Raw genomic sequence first — 19,515 nt, 5'->3', positions numbered from 1 at the left:
TGCTGAAACTGCAAACCATGCTTTTTAAAGTGACTTTTAAGCTTCCTCTAGTAGCACAACCCAAAAATAAAATGCTTTTTATTTTAAACTTCACTAAAGTGGTACAAAGCCCAATAAAAAATTGGGTCAGTGAAAGGAAAAGAACGAGAGAGCAGGAAATAGTCTGGACAAACAGTTCCTTTAAGTCAGAACTGAAGCATCTGTGGGTTAGACACAAGAATTGCCATTTTAGGTCCCCTGCATTGATGTATTAAGCACACACAAGAACTTGGCCTTCCACACAGCTTCCTGGCATTGCAGGAGTCTCTGGAGGACACAGAGTACACACTGGGAGGTAGAAGGGCTCCATTTCAATGGTCCCTCCACTGTCAGAAGTTATCCATGCCTCCTTTCTGCCTCCAGCCAGGGCCAACAGGAATGTCAGATAAGGAAAGCTGAGAAGTGCTGCTCATGCCTGGTGGCTGCTCAATAAGAAAGTGAAGATCTTGTTACAACTACAAGGAAAGCAATGCAAAAGAGGCAGAGAGAAAGCAGAAGTTAAAGCAATGGCACATGCACAGATGTATCCATAGGAAAGCTAATGTCTCCAGTCTTGCCTGAGATTTCCTGTCAGCAAAACAAGCTCTGCTACTGCAGGCAATCTTGAGAATACTGAAAAAAGCAGCTCCACTGTCAGGGCAATTCCACTAAATATCTCTAGTCAGATGGATGGATGGAGCTGGTTCACATCTGCACATGGAGTCTCTCAGCAGTAAGCTGAGCAAGCAGTAAAGTTGACATATATGAGTCATTACAGGAAAATAACATAACTTTTTGACAGCAGCACCATACAAATTGCTTGTCAGCAAGGTCACGAGGTACTACCCGCAAAAATTAAAACCCTCTTTTGGCTCATTTGTCCCACCGGAATGAGAACAGCCCTAATTTAATTCAAAATTGAAGCACTTAAGTTCTTCCTTAGTCCCTTAATGTGCTGCTTCTAATAATACTTGAGAACACGTTCCGTGGGGAAAACGGAAAAGGATTCAATTCCTAGCATTTCAATACCACTAATCCTGATTCCACTTTCAATACAACACTAATTCTGCCATCTTTAACCAAGAATAAATTCTTTTATTAAGACTCCAGTTTGGCATGCAGGATACAATACATTTATTGTTGTCTTAAGGTTAGAAACAACAACAGAAATAAAAGACTGCAGCAATTTTAGCAGTCATCTACTCCAGCTCTTCCTCATCATCAGTTAAAAGTACAATATTTCTGCTGCCTCTTTCCCTGACTGGTCTAAGAGATCAATGCCATCACAAAATGTGAAGTTTGCAAGTGAAACTGGCCATGTTACAGGACTTCCTGAGTTTTTCAGCTTAGTTTCTACTGTGATGCACTTTGTTTTTGTGGAGACCATTTTAAATGTAAACATTTCTACTTGGAGGAAACACAGCTATTTGGTGGTTTGGTTTCCTTGCATGTTGTCCTAAAAATGACATAAAAGGAGAAAAGAATTCTGTGTTATTCTGGTAACAAGTGAAACTCTCATTTGTTTTGCTTATAAAACTAGTTAAAAGCATGTTGGCCTGAAATACTAGTTTTGTGCTGGCAACAAACAGACAGCCCATTCCTTAAGATGCACAGTCCTACCAGAAACATCAGTGAAGGGAAGCTGCCTCTGAACAAAGTCTCTACAAACTGCCTCTGTAAACAGCCAGATTACTCTTCTGTATTTTTATCAAAAGCCGACTTCCACAGAACTCCTGCAAAATAACTTTTCAGGCCAAGTATGGAATTCAAAACAGCTCCCACTGAGACACTGTGTGCCTGTGAACTTCCAAGGTTACCGTACATGCTATCAGCTTGTTTTGCAGTGGTTACATGAGACATTTCAAACACAGGCCTTCCAACAAGTGCTGCTGTGCCCGTTTAACCTGCTGCAGCTGGGAGCATCCATGATAAAACACAGCTGGAAACGTGCACAAGTACACTAAGGCTTGGCACTGGATATTTTAGATAGGCTCACAGGAAGCATAGAATAAAATGACCTATCTGTAGGATTTTATCTGCCACACAGACTGAGTCACATTCCACACGTTTTAAAGCTGGAAGCTTTAAAAATAGTCCGGTTTGTTTCTTGATGTTACCGACCTGAGCTTTGCTGTGGGAATGCACTAAGACACGGACAAGTAAAATGAGATCAGCAGCTTGCATGCATCTCCATTCACAGAAACACACGGTGCTGGCTGGGTAAAGCGTGGGAGGCTGCCCCATGGGCCACATGTGCAACCCCAGGGATGGGGGCAAGGTCCTCTGCTGGGCCCAAGGACACAGCATTTGCCAGCTTTCAGATAAATCCCAACAGAGAACTGGCAGCCACAGGGCTCACACTGTTCTGCTGCCTGCACAAGAAGTCCTGTCCTGTGAGCATCACTAAAATCCTCAGATGCTCATTTTGCAAAGCAAAGGCACAGGTTTTTCAAATGAATGACAATACATCATTTTGTGTGCAGCTTATACTCAAACTACTCATCTACTTATCAATAATACACTATAATTTCTAAATAATAAGCTCTAAAATAAAGAAATTTTCTTTTTATTTTTTATTTTAAAGCAATGTTATTGTAGCTACACCAGTGGGAATTATAATTCTAAACCTTCAAGTCCAATGGTTTTAAGGAGAAATGTCTCTAGCTCAATTCTTATTCTGTGCAGGTTACAGTAAGTACTTAAAAATTATTTTTTACATGCCTGCTAAAAGCTCTGCTGCAAAGTCCCAAGTTTCCACATAGACTACATCTTCAAAGGTAACTGTAGATTATTATACCACAGTCATTTGGGGTTGATGCCATGCATAAACAAGATATTAAAACCTGACTCTTGTTTAGACTGGTTATGAGGAAGAACATTTTTCAGCTCTGTTGTAGCAGATGAGAAACACAATATAAACAACAGCAGAAAGTTTATGCTGATGTTTTCCAAGGTTAGGATCACAAGAACAAAGGAAGACAGTATACCAGAAGGGTAACATCAGCCTACAAGAAAGCATATCTCTTAAGAAATAGCACCTGTTATTTAAGCTGGAAAAATTTTATGGATGTAGTCTCAGTGAAAACAATTTAAAGGACAATCTTTAAGCTCTTTGAAACCCCTGCCTTTCTTTTCCTGTAGTGACACTTATAATTTCAAGCTCACAAGCTGGAACAGCATAGATAGTAATCACAGAATAGGCAGTTCTGGTTGCCCTTTGATCAGCACAAGATTTTCTACTTTCAATAGGATGTTTGGAGCACTGAGCCAGACTAACTTGGAGAGCAAGTAATACCCTATTTTCCATTCCCAAAAACACAGTAGCAGGGAGATGGCAGGGCCAGACACACTGAGTAGGGATGGATGACATGAGGGGATGATGGAGAGGGAACTCTGGCACCACTCCTGCCCAGCTGCCAGTGGGAACTTCAACATCCCACTTCTCTTACAGCCCTGTGTCCTCCTCTCTGCTCCTCACCCTCAGGTCACAGGCAAAACTTTGATGGCACAATTTTGACCATGAAGAAGACAAATAAAAGCATACCCTGCAGCTGACAGAGCTCTGTCAGCAAAATCCCTGGTGTATATAAAGTTATACCATCAAAACTGAGCCACACTCAGCAGCAGCTCCTCTAGTACAGCTTTCCCTTTGTATGCATGGGGACATAACTACAGAGGCAAATACATCATAAAAGAAAACAAACACGTGAAGCAGTAAAAAGCAGACTCTCTTAGCAATCACAGAAATGATGCTGGTTTATGGCACTTTGAGAATAGGAGTAATGCAGAAGGATGGGGCAGCAAGATAGGCCATGAACTGACACAGCAACGTGGGACTGCCGGTGCCTCTGGCAGTGTCCAGGAGGGGCCACCTCATTTCTGGTGGACCCCAGCAGGGAGCAAGGGACAGAGTGCCCCCAGTCTTGAATCCTTGAAGCCACCTGATGCCCAGATACAGCCTGTCTGTCCCCTCCCTGTGATCTCCCCGAACCCAGAAAGCAAAAAAGAGCAGCAATGCTGCTTCTCTGAGAGCTGCCCAAAAATATCTGCTGGAGACACCAGAAAGTGCCCTCAGAGAACACTGGATACCAAAGCAAGGCTGTCTTTTGTTTCTTTTAAGGATTTCTGTGAGAAAGGAAATTAATATTTATTCAGGATTTTTTGAAGCAAAAATATGAAATTATGGCTGTGCTGAAGCAAACACTTCAGGTTATGTCTTGGGGAAGAAAAAGAACAGCACCAGCATTAGTTTTCATAGATTTGTGCCAAAAGCTCTCAGGAGTGTTTCAGATCATCTTTCCAAGCATGGATCTGTAGATCTCTGCTCTCCAGCATGTGTCCCTCTGGTTACTGGGGCTGTGGCAATTACCCAAGAGGAATAAACAGCCAGCACTGGGGCTGCAACACCCTGAGGGCTCCAGTCCACAATAATTCATTTAGCAAAGCTGCCCTCATCTGTAGACATCAGACTTCCAGATCAGTAGAGAGGATTAATCCATTGAAAACACAGACAGGATTGCTTTGCCAATAATCAAAGAAATGAAACATTCTGGGCAGTATTTCATATGCATACACATACATTTTTAGGAACCAACACATTCCATTGCTGTAATTTTTTTTTTTTTTCCAACACAAGGTAGCACACAGTTCTTCCTGTGTTTTACTGGGGCATTAATGTTATCAGTCACACTGAAATCCATGGAAACCACAAAGTTAAAGAATCAAAGAAGCCCAAAAGCAGTCTTGAGTTGCAAATTATAGGTTCATTGGGTGCAGCAATGCCAATTCACCACCAAAAAGCAGCCATTGAACGGCAGTGGAGAACTGAGAAGCTGCACCCAGACAAGTCAGCCAGAGGGTGATGGGAAACAAGAAGATTAGGTTAAACACTAAACTCTGCTCCAAGGAGCATTTACATAAAAAGACAAAAACGGAAAGAAAGCTGTTTTATGTTTTTTTTGTCCCCATAAACTGGACACAGAGTTACCAGAAGAGACTGGAAAAGACATAGTTTCTGAAAGTAGAAACAGTATTTCTGGAAGAAAATGTGCAGGACAATTTCTACCCTCCCTTTGCCCAGACTTCCCAAAAAATGAAGAAAAACAAAGTATAAAAAAAACCCAAATAAAGATGCCAAGAGAGTTACAAAAACATAATCCATTTCTGCTGCAGAAAAATCCTCACTGTCAAGCTATAGAATACATCCTGAAATATTAGTTTTGGGATATCCACCAGAAAAAGAAAAAATAAAAAGACCCATGAGAGTAATATGCTAGGAAGCAGTCCCATCAAGAAATTTAAAAAAAAAAACAACTCTGAGCACAGAACATCATTAACCAACAACAGGAAGGATGACAAATGCATCACTGTTTTCACAAGGCAAGCTGAGATATAGTCAGGATTAAATTACAATTCAACTTCTCCAGCACAGCAAAGTTTACTAGAAACTGTGAAATACCAAAAAAACACTTCTTCATCGTAATTGTTCATCACACAGCCTAAGGTTTTTCTCTGTGTAAGTCCTGTCAACAGTATTGAAGGTCAGAGGTGGTTGCACCTTCTCTATTGAAGTTTTTATGCAACAATGGCCATTTGCTTACAGTCATCTCCCAAACTGAATGACCTATGCTGTAATATGTAGATGTTATCATCATGCTCTTCACTAGTCATCCATTCATTTGGAAAACTTACTTTATCATGTACCTGTATTTCACTGCATGTAAGTGGGCAGACACCAGACACTGTAGCATTGGAAGTACTTTTAAAGTTCCAAGGCAAAGGACAATGTTGATTTTTTTTCTAGCTGGTTACTTTTCTCACTGTCATCTAGTCCTAACATTCCTTTTACTCTACAGAAGAGTCAAAACCTCTCAGTGAAAGCACGCATCTGTGGCCAGCATCAACACACATACCCAAAAGGCAACGCGAACAGGGCATTTAAAGACTTGAGCCTGTGTAAGTGCAAAACCATCACAGGTATGTTACACAGACCCAGGAAGCTTTAAGGCAGTGCTGCTGCTTCATTCCCCTCTACTGACATGAGGTTACGTGGAGCAGCCACAGCTGACTGGGGATCCTGAAATGCTGCCATGTGTGACGGCATGGTGCTTACTTAAGCGTGGTGTTTTCAGGGCAGAGGAGATATAAGGCATCACATTTCTTCCTACAGCTACAGGAAGACAGAGCTAAAGCTGCTTTGGTGCCCCAACTCTCAAACAGCCTGTAATTTTCAGAAAGGGAAGGGATTAACTGGTTCGGGGATCACAGAGTGCCTGGTGCCCAAGGTGCTGATTAGAACTGGCTTTATTAGAGAAAATAATAATTTAGGAAGGCAAGTGGTTTGCAGAAAACATCTTGGGTCAAGTTGGTTTTGCTTTAGCTGAGCCTGCACTGCTGATCCCCTGGGCATCACGTTCCTTCCTCACTGTGCCTGCTTTGCCAAGAGCAGGTGCTGGGGAATGGGAACAGTCAGAACACTGGGATTTTTTATCCAGCTGCTGATCAGGAAACTCAGAATCCATTCATCCAATGTACCTACACAAAGCAGACCAACTGAAGACATTGACGATGTCTTTCATCATTACAGTTCCTTAATATAGTTCAAACTTTCCCCAATTTATAGAGATCAAGAAGGAGAACAGAGAACTGACCTTCAGAAAAAGGATGGAGAGAAAAATGTGTGAATCTAAACTATTCACAAAAGAAATACTGTTTAGTTCTCCACTTCACAAATACAATTTTTTTAAAAAAACATTTTGTTATTGAGCCCAAGACCTTATGTTGGCTTGAACTTCATTCTGTTTCTATATTACTACAGATTTCTCCCTCTCTTCTGCATCCAGGTAAACAGTATTGCTTTTATTTCACTGAAATGTGTAACCAGATCTTTATCTATGCTCCAGTTATCAAGGTTTAGTTTACTAGGAATAAGGAGTTGGCTAATGCCCTAATACTGTATTACCAGTGTGATTAAATAGAACAACAACACAACCAGTGTCCCAAAAGCCATATGCACAGAAAAGGCTTTGTTGCACCATCTTTCAAAAGTAGGACATCCTTGGAGCTCACTATATGGGCTCTGAGGTCATAAACCCATGAAAACAGCACAGAAACTCAGCTTTTCTACCCAGACAGGGATTTTTAAAATATATTTTATCCCCCCCCTAACAATTACTTGGAACTGCTACTTGGATTACCAAAGAGAACAAGCCAGTGATACACCGCATAAAAAAGTTTGGGACAGTTGGCACACCAAGTCCAAAAGGATACAATTTACATTCTGCATCAAGGGGGAAAAAAAAATTGAGTCAACATAAAAACTAAATCTCGGGTGAAGATTAAAGGGTATTTACATCAGCTCTGGAAGCAAAAATTTCAAAAAACAGTGCTTTATTTTGTGTGTAAGTTATACATACTACTTAAAAGAAAACAGTCACACCAGTAACCAGAGTAAAAAAAAAAAAAAAAAAAAAAAAAAAAAAAAAAAAAAAAGCTCATATGCCAGGCAATGCATTTCTAAATCAGAAAACTAAACTTTATGAAAGGAAGTCTGGAAGTGACTGCAACAGTCACTGAGTCAGTCCATTTCCTTGAGGTACAACACGAGAGGTTTTACCCTGCCCTCATTCCTGCCAGTGCAGAGCACTGCGAAGCACATTAAGTTCAAATCCTCCAGAACCTCCTGTGTGCAGCACAGACTGTCCCAGCACAGGCTGGGAACATCCCTGTCCCCTTGGTGCTGCTCCTGGTGCAGCTGGGCAGGGCTCTCAGACCTCGTGTTCCTACCAAAGGCAGACTGAGCACGACTTCTTCACTGATGCCATCTACTTCAGGAATTCCTTTCAAACGGGGCCCATCAGTCAGACCAGTCTGTGTCTGGGGAAAACAGGCTCCTCTTTAGGCAGATTAACCTGCTGCCTCAAACTGTTGTGTTTAAAACCACACACACAGATCCAGGGAATATTGCAGTGATTTGGCTTGGAAGCATATATCCCAGCACTCCTGCTGCCACTAATGATGTGGAGCCTTTCACAGGAGAAACTTTTGCTGTATTTAATTTGAGGGTTTATCTGTCCTCCCTGCTCAGAATTCTGCCTCCCTCCACCACACAGAGCAGTTCTTCCAACTCTGCCCTTCGATGAGCACCAGTCCTGCCAGAGAACACAACCAGTGCCCTGCACGGGGGAGCAACACAAGATAACACAGAGAAAAACCTCAAAAGCCTTGGTAACAAAGGGCTTGCTTACCAGACGCCCGAATGCATAAGCCAACAAAATCCAGAATAGTTTATTCCTAGCTTTCTGTGATTGACAGGACGAGCTAATAGTGCTAGAATCCTGTTTTCTTCACTGGACAAAAGATGCCATAGGTTTGCATAAAAGAAGACTAGAAAAATTGCCAAGAGGTACAAGTTACAGATGTTGAGCTGGCTGCTACAACCCTCCTGATGTTGCCCATGAATATATAAACAGAGTCTAGGGGAGATTGCTAGGAAAAAAGTACAGAAGACAGCACTTCATTGGATTCCTAATAACCAGCATATCAACTAATTATGAATCGACTTCTGCAGAGCCCATTTCCCCAAGGCATCTTGGCAGGCAGCGTATGGCAACACATGAACAGTTCCCCTCAGTATTTTCAGGCCAGTGCAGCACCAAGCAGAGGTTGGTTTCCAAAAACAGAAGCTGACAGCTTTGCACAGGCCCCTTCTAGCCCATCTTCTTGCTGCTGGGGCAGCTGCACTAAGGTGCTGGCTCCTTTACCTTTCCTGGCAGGGCCACTCTGGAGTCACCCCGTCTGGTCTGGCAGCTCTTAGGCAGAGCCCTGATCATCTCCAGCGGGTTAAAAGGTCAGCTGAGTAAATCTGCTTAAGGCAGAGCCCGGCAGGCAGGAGCAAGGATCACAAGGACGTCCAGCATAGCCACTGTTAATGTGGCTTCACCACTCCGGGTCTGCAAGCCCTGGAGCGGGAGAGGAAACACCCTGGGCACAGAGGGAAGAGTGCACCCAGCTCTGACAGACTCTGTGACTGCACAGGCACAGACATTTCTGGGGTTAACTACAATAAATACAACGTCCTTGCACTCCCAGACAGAAAGCCCAGATTTTAGCAACAGCTACCTACACAATTACCAGGTGGTTTTCTCCCCTCTCTTGCCTATGCCCTATTTTTTTGATCCCTGCAATGCTGCACTCACTGGTGCATCTCACAGCTCAAAGCAGACCATTTTACTGCTGGAAGTTTAGTCAACAGTGATAAGAACATAATCTAGAACATAGGCTTAGAGGAGAAAAGAAACAGGCAAAGAAACTGAATGAGCAATTAAAGTACAATTTTGGTGGAAGAAAGAACCTTTGGCCCAAGTCCCAATGCCTCTCTGACATTTCCTGACAGAAGTTCACAACAGCCTTGTGACACTGACCAAAACCTTCAAGTCACAGTATCTTTAGTGAAATTTTTAAACATGCTATACAAGCAAAAAGCTCAACTGTCTCCACCTCTCCTGAGCATTGGCAAGGTTATCATTACAGTGTCACTGCTGTAAAACAAACCCAGTCATCTACAATTGCAGCACGGAGAGGACAGCTCTGCTGAGAACAGGGGAGGGACTGCACCTGCCAGGGTGTGCCAAGCGAAACTTGCCATCAGCACAGCACATGACTAAGCACATATTGGCTATGCCAATACCCAGCCACCCAGCTGAAATAAAGGTAATTTCTCCTTTCCTCCCATGGATCAGTGAATACAGGAAAGCCTGAGCACTGCAAATGATATCTGAGAAACCTTATGAATTAAAAAAAAGCCCAACATGCCAAAAGATGCAAAACAACTCTTCACACAGGACAGTGACTACAAATACTCTTTTTAAGATTAAACTTTATCAAGTAAGAAATATCAGAAATGTGGATCCCATTGCCAAAAATATAAAGGAAATGCAGATACACTTAACAGAGATTCTCCATGTGACTATAGATCTGTTTGGTAATTAAATAATTAATGTAAATGTTTGTTTTTTGGTTTTTTTTTTTGCTTCATCCTGATTGGGAGAGGTAATATTTACATTGTCAATACTAGTTTCTAGCGATGAGGTCCAAAATAATCTATGAGCGTTCATTTTAAATTCCCCAGACCTGGCAGAAAAGAGACAAGTGCTCAATCCTCTGGATATTCTTCCCAAAGAAATCAGAATCATCATTATAATCATAATGGAATCATCAGCCAAAAGGAAGAAAACACTGTTTGACTTCACCTCCTCCTCCTCCAAAATTAAAAGAAACACTTAATTTCAGCCCTGTGACTGGCAAAATATCCCAGCTAAATATTATACAACAGACAAAACCCAAAAGAAATGTAGAAAATTGTGATTCAAAACACGAGGTGCTTCTTAGTATGACAAAGGTGGTTTTTTTTTTTTTTTCCATTAGAGGATATAGTCATTAAAACTAAATGTAGTGACGGCTTCCATGAACTCACCAGAGGCTCTGATCACAACCTTACAATGCCTCTTGAAATCTAGCAGGAAAGTTGGCTGAAGTCATGAAGTAAGTTGGCTTTGTAGAAGACCCAGTAACTCTCTCTTGCCCACACTTTCAATAAATTTTGCATGTGGGTTGGCCTGCTGGCTGGATAACAACTGATTAGGGAGAGAGGCAAGGAAAACCCTGCCAGCCTTTGCTACTTCAGTAGAGCAAATAAAACTGAGAACTAGTGGTTCACGTTCTTTGCTCACAAGAACTATTAAAGCAAAAAAAACTCTGATATATCTGCATTAATATTTACCTCTAAATTAAATCTTGTGTGCAAATGTAAATCTGCTGTACTATGTATGTCATTCCTGCATTTACCTTGGAAATCAATGAACTAAGAGAAACACTCAGATAATTACGTAGCTGGTTTTAGGAAGCCAATGGTTGGAACACTCTATTGGCTTGAGATTTCAAACGAGCCAAACTGCATCACAAACATGTATCCTGTCAAGTTTTGAGTCAGAATCCACAAAACTTTACCACAAAAGGCAGAAGTTTCATATCGACACTGCTTTGCAGAACCACCTGACTATCGTAAAGGATGCATACAGGTGCTGCCTTAGAAAAAGCTGAGTCAAGAAACTCTGTCAAACACAGCATTAAGTTATTAATGTATTTTACTGAGTGTCAGGTGGAACCTTGGACTAACCTCTGTAAGGGAAGAGTATTGTGAACAACACACAAAAATATCTCACCTTGCTCTGAAACAGCCATATAGTTTTCTTTTTGGTCTCTATTAATGCCTGATAAACAAAATAATTAGGAGACATGCTTTGACTCCATAACTGAGTTTGAAGATGCTTCTACACACAAGTTACTAATACCATCAATCATTACATCAGGTAGCAGCTGAAGAAGCAGCTATAGATGTGGTGGTCTATATCTAAATGCATAAATAGGGCCTTTAAGATGTCAAGCTTCTGCACTCATCAAGAAATAACATCAGAAATTCTGCTGGAACCCTCTAAGTGCATGCATTCGGCAGTCCTGGAGCCCTCTGTGTGAATGTATTCAGCAAACAATCACAACTCTTTTCTCAGTCAAAAAGAAAACAGAGAGAGAGAAAATAACACTGCACTTTGCATTTTTGCATAGGTAAGTGTGAGATAAAAACCTCATGACCCTCCTTTCCCACATAAATACACAGAGGTGAACGCTCTACTGTGATTTTTCATTCCCAGGTGGGAAGGAAAGCGAGAGAAATCCTTCTCTCTGAGTGAGGGTCCAGCACCTAGCTCTGCCAAGCTCCCGGCGCCTGTGCCAGCACTTGCTGCACCACATCTCCCAAAGCCACATCTCCCTCCCAGGGCTGCCAGCTCCAGGACACCCTAACTCTGCTCTGAAGCACAAACCTGCCCTGTCCCAGGTCAGCACCCTGCTGAGCCTCCTCCAGGGGAGAACCAATGCTCCCAGAAGAATAACGCTGTTCCCCTCTGTTCTGTTCTATCTTTAACCTGAAAATTGATATGTGAAGTGGTAATCAGAATTACTCCACAGGGGATACTAAAGGCAGTCTTTTCCTCACAATGTGCACAAAGCTGGCCTGGTGCACATTAACCTATTTTCCTGTCTGCCTATCTAAGCATCCCAGCTACAAATAAGATGTGTCTGAGCTGTGGCACTGCGTGGTTGTGCCTCCCTGCAGCGTGCAGAGCAGCCCTGCAGTAGGTGCAGGGGAGAGTTACATTACCCACCACCCCTGAGCTGCAGCTCAGATACCTACTGGCAGATAGATCCCAGGTACCCAGGACAAGTCCCAGCACATCAGTAAATATTTGCACGTTGTCTCCAACTCCCTTTGCCACACAGGGCTATTTATACACCGTGGCACACGGCGTGCCTCTGCAACAGGGCAGCATCACACAGTGCTGTGTGCCAGCAGTGCAGGCAACAGATTCAAACCAATCCCCTCTCCTTGACACTTTCATGAGGTAGCAGGTCACAAACAGAGTCATACCCGCTTTGTGCGCTGAAAAATGTGTGCTATTCACTTCCAGAAAATAAAGTCAACCACCCTAACCCTTCTTCCCTCTCATACACAGCCCCCAACAGAACAACAGAAAGATGGTTTCTTTTGTCTGAACAGGTTCACTGCTCTTTACACAAGCTTTACCCTTCCTAATGCATTTTTGGGACACCTAATGCTGACTTGGTGCAACGGCAGAGTTTCTGAGAGTAAGTACAGCAAGAGGCATTTGATTACATTCACAAACTCAGTTTTTGAATGCACCAATAGTTCATATTCACAGAGCTTGTGTCCAAGCCTTAACCATGTGCATGTTTCTGGCACTCAGTCAACCACATTAATGTTCTGAATGCAAATATTGTACACAGGGGTGCCAGCTGTTACTTTTTGAAATCCAGATAGAAATGGGAGGAACCTACACTCTGCATTCACACTCCAAAATCTTAAAAATGGCTCCAAACTTCAATATTCTTCTGTCCCTATAGCCATGTAATTGCTGAAACAATTTTCTGAACTGACAGAAACAGTTGGCTGCATAGGTGGCAACCATAGGAATTTGTAGCACTCAGTGAAAGAGGAAAATCAAATACCAAGCAGAAGGCCAGGAGATCAGATCTGAATGAGAACTCATTCACATAAATTATCCAAGCCCAAATATCACATTCCATCAGAAGTTCTTTGAGTTCACCTAGGATGGAAATGAGACCTGGAGAAGTAAGCTCTTATGTCAGGATGCTCACTCTTTTACTGCCTCTGAAAGGAGAAAAGCAGTGGCAATTCAAGCGCACAAGCAGATCCTGTGTCTGACCCACAGCTGGGGTGAATGATGACATGGGGGTGATTAGCACTGACTGCATATTTACCACCACGAAGTCAAGCCCAACACAAGCCCGTTTTTTCTTCTAATCAGCTCCGTTTGCTATTTTAAATTATTCCCCAGATCAGCACAAGGTGCCATAAGACAATCAGTAAAAAACCAGCCTGATTACAAGCACGTACAACAGGTGAATCTGTATGAAAGGAGGTCAAACTACGAATAAGCAGAAACCAAAAAGTACCCAGTATCTTGTAAAGTTCTCGTTTAACCAGAGGGTTTCCTCAGCTAGAAAGGGTGTCAGCAGAGAACACTGCATTCCGTTCTGAATTCCTCCCTTTGCTTTTAGCAACTGCCTTCAGAGCCCGCATTTGTTTCTGTAAATCCTTCTGTGCTGCTCCCTGCGTGCATGAGTTTAGAGGGCAAGGGTATTGCACATCCCTGACACCACTAACAGATGGGGCTCACCTCAGCCAATAACACAGATTATGGTCTTTGCAATACACTCTTATCTGATTACACGCAAAAAAAGAATTCCGCTATCTGCCAAACATGAGTCTTCTCAAAGAGAGGGGGAAATTTGTCTTCTGCTCCACCTTCTGCTTTGCTGTTTATAAAACTGTTTTGTTGTTGGTTTTGTTTGTTTTTTTTTTTCCTGGATTCCATCATACATGATTTGCACATCATAGGTTAGGAAAAAAAATCTTGGAAGATTTAAAAGCCTTCCAGTTAGCTATAGGAATCACCTATTCAGGTATGAAAATGACAAAATATGTCACCAGAATCAGGTATTTTAATGTCCTTAGTCTTCTAAAAGTAACACGATATAATAAAAATATCATGGTTCCAGTGTCTCACCACCCCCACAGCAAAGAATTTCTTCCTGATAGCTAATCTAATCCTGCCCTCTTTCAGTTTAAAGCCATTACCCCTTGTACTATCACTACCTGCCCCTGTAAAAGGTCCCTCTCCAGCTCTCTTGTAGCCCCTTTTGGTACTGGAAGGGTGGTCTAAGGTCTGTTGAATTACCACAGGACTATTTAAAGTTGATTACAAAGCATCCCTGCTTATTCCCAACAAAAATTTCACATGGCTTCAGAAATTCTATTTTGATGCTTAGAGATGGCAGCAATAGAGAACGATGAACTGCAGCACCCCTTTGGGCATTACTGAAGTCTAAACAGGCAATAAGCTGTGAGCTTAAAAGGACTGAGAAGGATTTATTGTGGACTAAGGGGTCCAAAGAAACTGCTTTTGAGGAAGCTGAAACTCCACAACACACAATGCCAGGCACAGTCATTTTAAAATCTGAATTGGTAATGTCCCCTTGGTAGAATGCAGCAATTAGAGAAACTGCTGCCATTACTTCTCCAGAGCACGGCAGAGGAGATGCCAGAGCCAAGAACAAAAGTTTAAATCTAATCCACACAATTGCATAAACCACCTGCCTTTTGCCATCACAACTCTAGGGGGCCAAAAGCAAGAAAAAACAAACCCAAGTTTTCTCCTAATTACATCAGTGTTACTGGGACATTGAAACAAGAACAATCAGAATTTAACTAAATATAAGCTACGGCAGTAGCGTCTTTCTAATTTGTGCTGTGGTATCACCTACCTTTACTAACACAGAATGGGGTTGCTCTTGCACACAGTAAATTGCCCACAAAAATTTGGAGGAGATAATAAAACCTCTGAAAACATAACTCCCACGGAACACAGGGTTATCAGCCCAGAGCAGAAAGAAGGCTTGATAGCACACACAGCTCAGATTTAGGGACAAGTCTGAATTTTTTTCCTTTCATGGAACTAGGAGTCTAAATATAATTTTGGGGAAGTTTTTACTTGCTTGTAAATGTAACTATGCATACATGAAAGCATTAGTCATCTTCTCCAGGTCAAAAATAAACACAGCAATTTTCAGAATGTGTCACAATACAATATTAACTGCGTATCTGCACAGTCACTGAATCAGTGGACACTTAATAGCCTTAATTTAGAATATCTATATTTTCCAGAATCAGTCTAATGTACCCTGAACTACTAATACCACTTCTGAAAGAGTCAGTTTGCTGTATAAACACCTCTAAAACTGGTCCCAGTGATGAGAAACAAGCAGTGTGCCCTCCCTGCACAGCTGAGCTGCCAGACACAGAGTGGAGGCTGCGCTTTTCAAGTTCATGGGCTCCTCACACAGAAAGAGCTTGAACAGGAAAGGTGCAGCCAAGAATTTGCTCACACACACCAAACTCCCATAATACAGGTACATACCTACTATACAGATGCATGCAAGCCAGGCTGCCAGCACAGACACAGAAAGTAACCCCTCAGCCTTTCTGTAGCTCCCTCGATGCTGGATCCAAGCCCTGAGCAAACTGAGAAAACAGAAGGACCATTGGGAGGCAGGTCTCTGTTTCAGACACCTGAAATTGTCTTTATTTTAAGGGAATCAAAACACACCATGCCCTTAAGAAGCAAAGCCTCTTCCACTAGGAGAGAGAGCTTTTCTGCTGACACCAGGGGAATCACAGTGAGGCAAAGAAACAGACACAGGTTACCAAGCATTCACAACAAATGGCACAGCCACATGGAAGAGTCCCAATGGGAAACATATAGCATTTCAAAGTTTTCACTTTTTTCCTCCCTTTTCAAGGTACTAGTTATAAAATACCACAGCAGTGAGACAGCTGGAGCAGACACAAGGTATGTGCTAAAAGAGGTGAAAGACTTAAAGCATACTCATGAAGAAACCTGTTTTATGGTTAAAGAACATCTCCAGCCAAAACATAGGCTCTCTCACCTCCACAAGGAACGGGATATCAACAGGAGACTAGAAAACCCTGCTTCAGCATATCTTAATAAAAACAAAGCCTTTTCAGATCATCCATCTAGATTCTAGGCGAAACTGAAGGAAATCTGATCTCCCCACAAACAGCACCACCTTGATGTCAGGGATCTGGTAATGCCATGCAACTTCAGAGCAACATTGAGGCAATTAACTAAAAACAAACAAGAAAGAAATTCAGTGAAACAGAGGCGATTTCCCATTTTTATATGCTTTCCTTTATACTAATTTGTTAAGAATCCACCTGATTTTACAGACAGGGCAAGAAAAGTCACATCACTTGCAGCAGACCACACGGCAAGAGGAAGTGGAATGAAGCCCGCTTCAGTTTCCCTTCAGAACTTCATTTCTCCACCACACACTCGAAGATGCATCTGCAGTAATTTTTCCTAGTACGACGAAAAGAACAGCACTAACAAACATCAAACAGCGTTTTAGAAGGCGTATTTGTCAGGTATCAACGCTGCAGGTCCATTTAGCAGTGGGGAAGGACAACACTGCAGCAACGATGCTGCAAGGGAGAACTGAATCCAACGTAGGAGTCAAATGCCGTGTCACAAAGCAGGCTCCGAGCACACGGACCCGCCCTACAGAGGAACCGAGATGCAGGGAAAGGACTGAGAATTCAGCAAGCCCAAGTTTTAGGTGAAAAAGCCCGTGGTGCCGGCGCTGTTAAGGCAGGGTGTCCACTCACATCAGCTGGTTCATGACTACTGATGTCTTCTGGTGTGTGTTAATGGTGACCCCATCATCCCAGACCCCTGCTATTGCCGCTGCAGGCTCTGCTATCTGCCCGAGGGGGAGGCAGCAGCGATAAGGAGGAGGTGGGGCAAGATTCAAGTCACGGGGAGTAAAGTGGCTAATTACTCCTTTGAGCAGCAAGTAAAACGGTTTGAAAGATACATTTTATATTCTAAAGCTTGTATTTTCAAGAAGAGAACTGTAAACTTGTATGTTTTCTCCATTTCTAGAGAAGTAGAACAGGACAAAAACGGAGACTAAGGTAAGATTCAGGCGGAGTAAGATTTAAGATCAGGGACATGCTGAGAGTTGAGTCAACAGCTTTAATTCTTAAAACCTTTACTGACCTCATAGTATACAGAAAAAAAAAAAAAAAACTGTGTGGTATCTCTAGAGTTATGAGCAAAAGCCTGTTGCTGCTTCAGCGCAATTTCTCAGATGCACTTTCCAGAAAGGATAAACCCCGCCGTTTTTAGAGAAATATCCAGACACCTCAAACTAAGCATAAGTGGGCATACACTCAGAGTGCCTGTGTCAATGACAGCAGACACGAATTCCAGTTCAGCTGTCAGACATTCTGTTTTCCACCCATGTAATATAATTAGCACCCAAAATAAAGTGGCGAAATGAGGGAAGCAAGATGCCCTCTTTTCTCCCAGATCAAGGCACTTCGTGAGCATCAATTAGATGTTAATGTTCCTGGGAGGCAAGCGTGACAAGTCTTATTAAGCCATTTTAAAGATTAGAACACTGAGTCACAGAGAGATTAAGAACTTCCTCAAAACCAAAAGCAGAGTCAGAGAGGGGGCAGCTACGCCGCAGCTGGGACTGGCAGCAGAGGACTGCACTGCTCCACCTTACTGCAAGGTTTAGAGTCTTTAAAGAGAAAGAAAGGCAGGGAAGAAGGAAAAAAAAAAAAAAAAAAAAAAAAAGTTCACGCTCCCATGAAGTTTCCCGTCCTTGCCAACATGCCTCCGTTTTGACCTGCAAGGGACCATCTTTAGATACAAAAATGCAGTCCCATTTCCACACTCGGATCTCATTTTGGCTCAAGACACTAACAAGGTTGCCAATTGTAAACAGTTTTTAAAGTCGACAGAGACCTCCAGATCTTTTTCAATAAGCTTCAGAGAGAACTTAAAACTTTTTGATACTGGCTCAACCTTTCAGGCGTAGGGGCAAATAACCGTACAATCGGCACTTCACGAGCCAGCTATCTGAATTCAAGTCACATGCTGAATTTACACGTGAAAAACGGAGCGAACACGACAAGACAATCCCTATTAACAAACTCTTCGAAGCGCAAAGAGAAACTCAGCAGATGCCATTCTCAATTAGCCCAAAAGGTGTGCAGAGAAGGATGTTACGCTGATTAACACACTCATTATGACCCGTCCAAACTAATAGCCCACTCCAGCGTCGTAACACGTTCGGAAAGCGCTCGGCTCTCTAAATCGCAGGGTACTCACAGAGCGAAAAGATTATTTTGACTTCTCCTGCGTGGCCGTCCGAGCCAGCGCGGTGCCACCGTCCGGGAGCGCCGCATCCGGACCCGCCAGTGGGGCACAGCTCGGTACAACCCGGCACGGCTCGGCACGGCAGTGCCCGGCACGGCAGTGCCCGGCACTGCCCGGCACGGCACGGCACTGCCCGGCACGGCACGGCACTGCCCGGCACTGCCCGGCCCGGCCCGGCTCGGCACTGCCCGGCACGGCACTGCCCGGCACTGCCCGGCCCGGCACGGCACTGCTCGGCACTGCCCGGCCCGGCACTGCCCGGCCCGGCACTGCCCGGCACTGCCCGGCCCGGCACGGCTCGGCACTGCCCGGCACGGCACTGCCTGGCCCGGCACGGCACGGCACTGCCCGGCTCGGCACTGCCCGGCCCGGCACTGCCCTGCCCGGCCCGGCACGGCACTGCCCGGCCCGGCCCCGAGCGCCGCCGCCCGCGGAGCAGAGCCCGGCTCGGGGCGCTCGCTCCCTCCCGCCCGCCCGCGGAGGGACCCCCGTGCCCAGCGCCCGCCCGCCCGCGGGTCCCGCTCCCTGCCCGGCCCCGCCGCACCTGCTCCGCCTGTCCCGCAGACCCAGCGGCTGCAGCGGCGGCGCCGCTTCTCATGCTGCCGGCGCTGGCTCGGCGCGGCTCGCCGCGCTTGGGGCGGGGCCCGCGGCCCGCCCGCCCCAGGCCCGGCCCCCGCCCCGGCCCGGCCCGAGCGCCGCAAGGTGCGCGTCCCCCGCTGCCCCGAGCGGGGCTCCTGCGGGGCCTTTTCCCGCGGCCGATCCGGTGGTTTCGGGCCCCGAGCGGGGCTCCTGCGGGGCTTTTTCCCGCGGCCGATCCGGTGGTTTCGGGCCCCGAGCGGGGCTCCTGCGGGGCTTTTTCCCGCGGCCGATCCGGTGGTTTCGGGCCCCGAGCGGGACGAAGCGGCCCCACCTGCCATGGGGGAAGCGCTGCGAGGGACAGCGCGGCATGGGGACCCCGGGGCGCTTCCTCTCGGCTACTGAAGTTCTGGTGTTGAGGAAGCATAAAGGTTGTCGCATATTCGGCAGGTTCAAGAAGGTTTCGGTCAGGAGGCAAACAGGAAACCACTGGGGAGAAAGTTCAAGATCAGCT

General features: G+C 44.4%; 1 protein-coding gene across 1 annotated transcript in view; it reads right to left on the bottom strand.

Annotated features, from left to right (window-relative positions):
* MICAL2 (microtubule associated monooxygenase, calponin and LIM domain containing 2) overlaps positions 1-19,097 on the bottom strand; it is a 114,329-nt gene extending 95,232 nt beyond the window's left edge. The window contains exon 1 of the mRNA XM_068194658.1: positions 18,970-19,097. The gene's annotated coding sequence lies outside the window, so the exon portion shown is untranslated. The remainder of the gene's footprint in view (positions 1-18,969) is intronic.
* Between the last annotated feature and the right edge of the window lie 418 nt (positions 19,098-19,515).

This window comes from Anomalospiza imberbis, chromosome 6 (assembly GCF_031753505.1).
Source record: "Anomalospiza imberbis isolate Cuckoo-Finch-1a 21T00152 chromosome 6, ASM3175350v1, whole genome shotgun sequence".
NCBI classification, from domain to species: Eukaryota; Metazoa; Chordata; class Aves; order Passeriformes; family Viduidae; genus Anomalospiza; species Anomalospiza imberbis.
The sequence above is the reverse complement of the archived record's forward strand: the minus strand, read 5'-3'. Positions and strand labels throughout refer to the sequence as shown.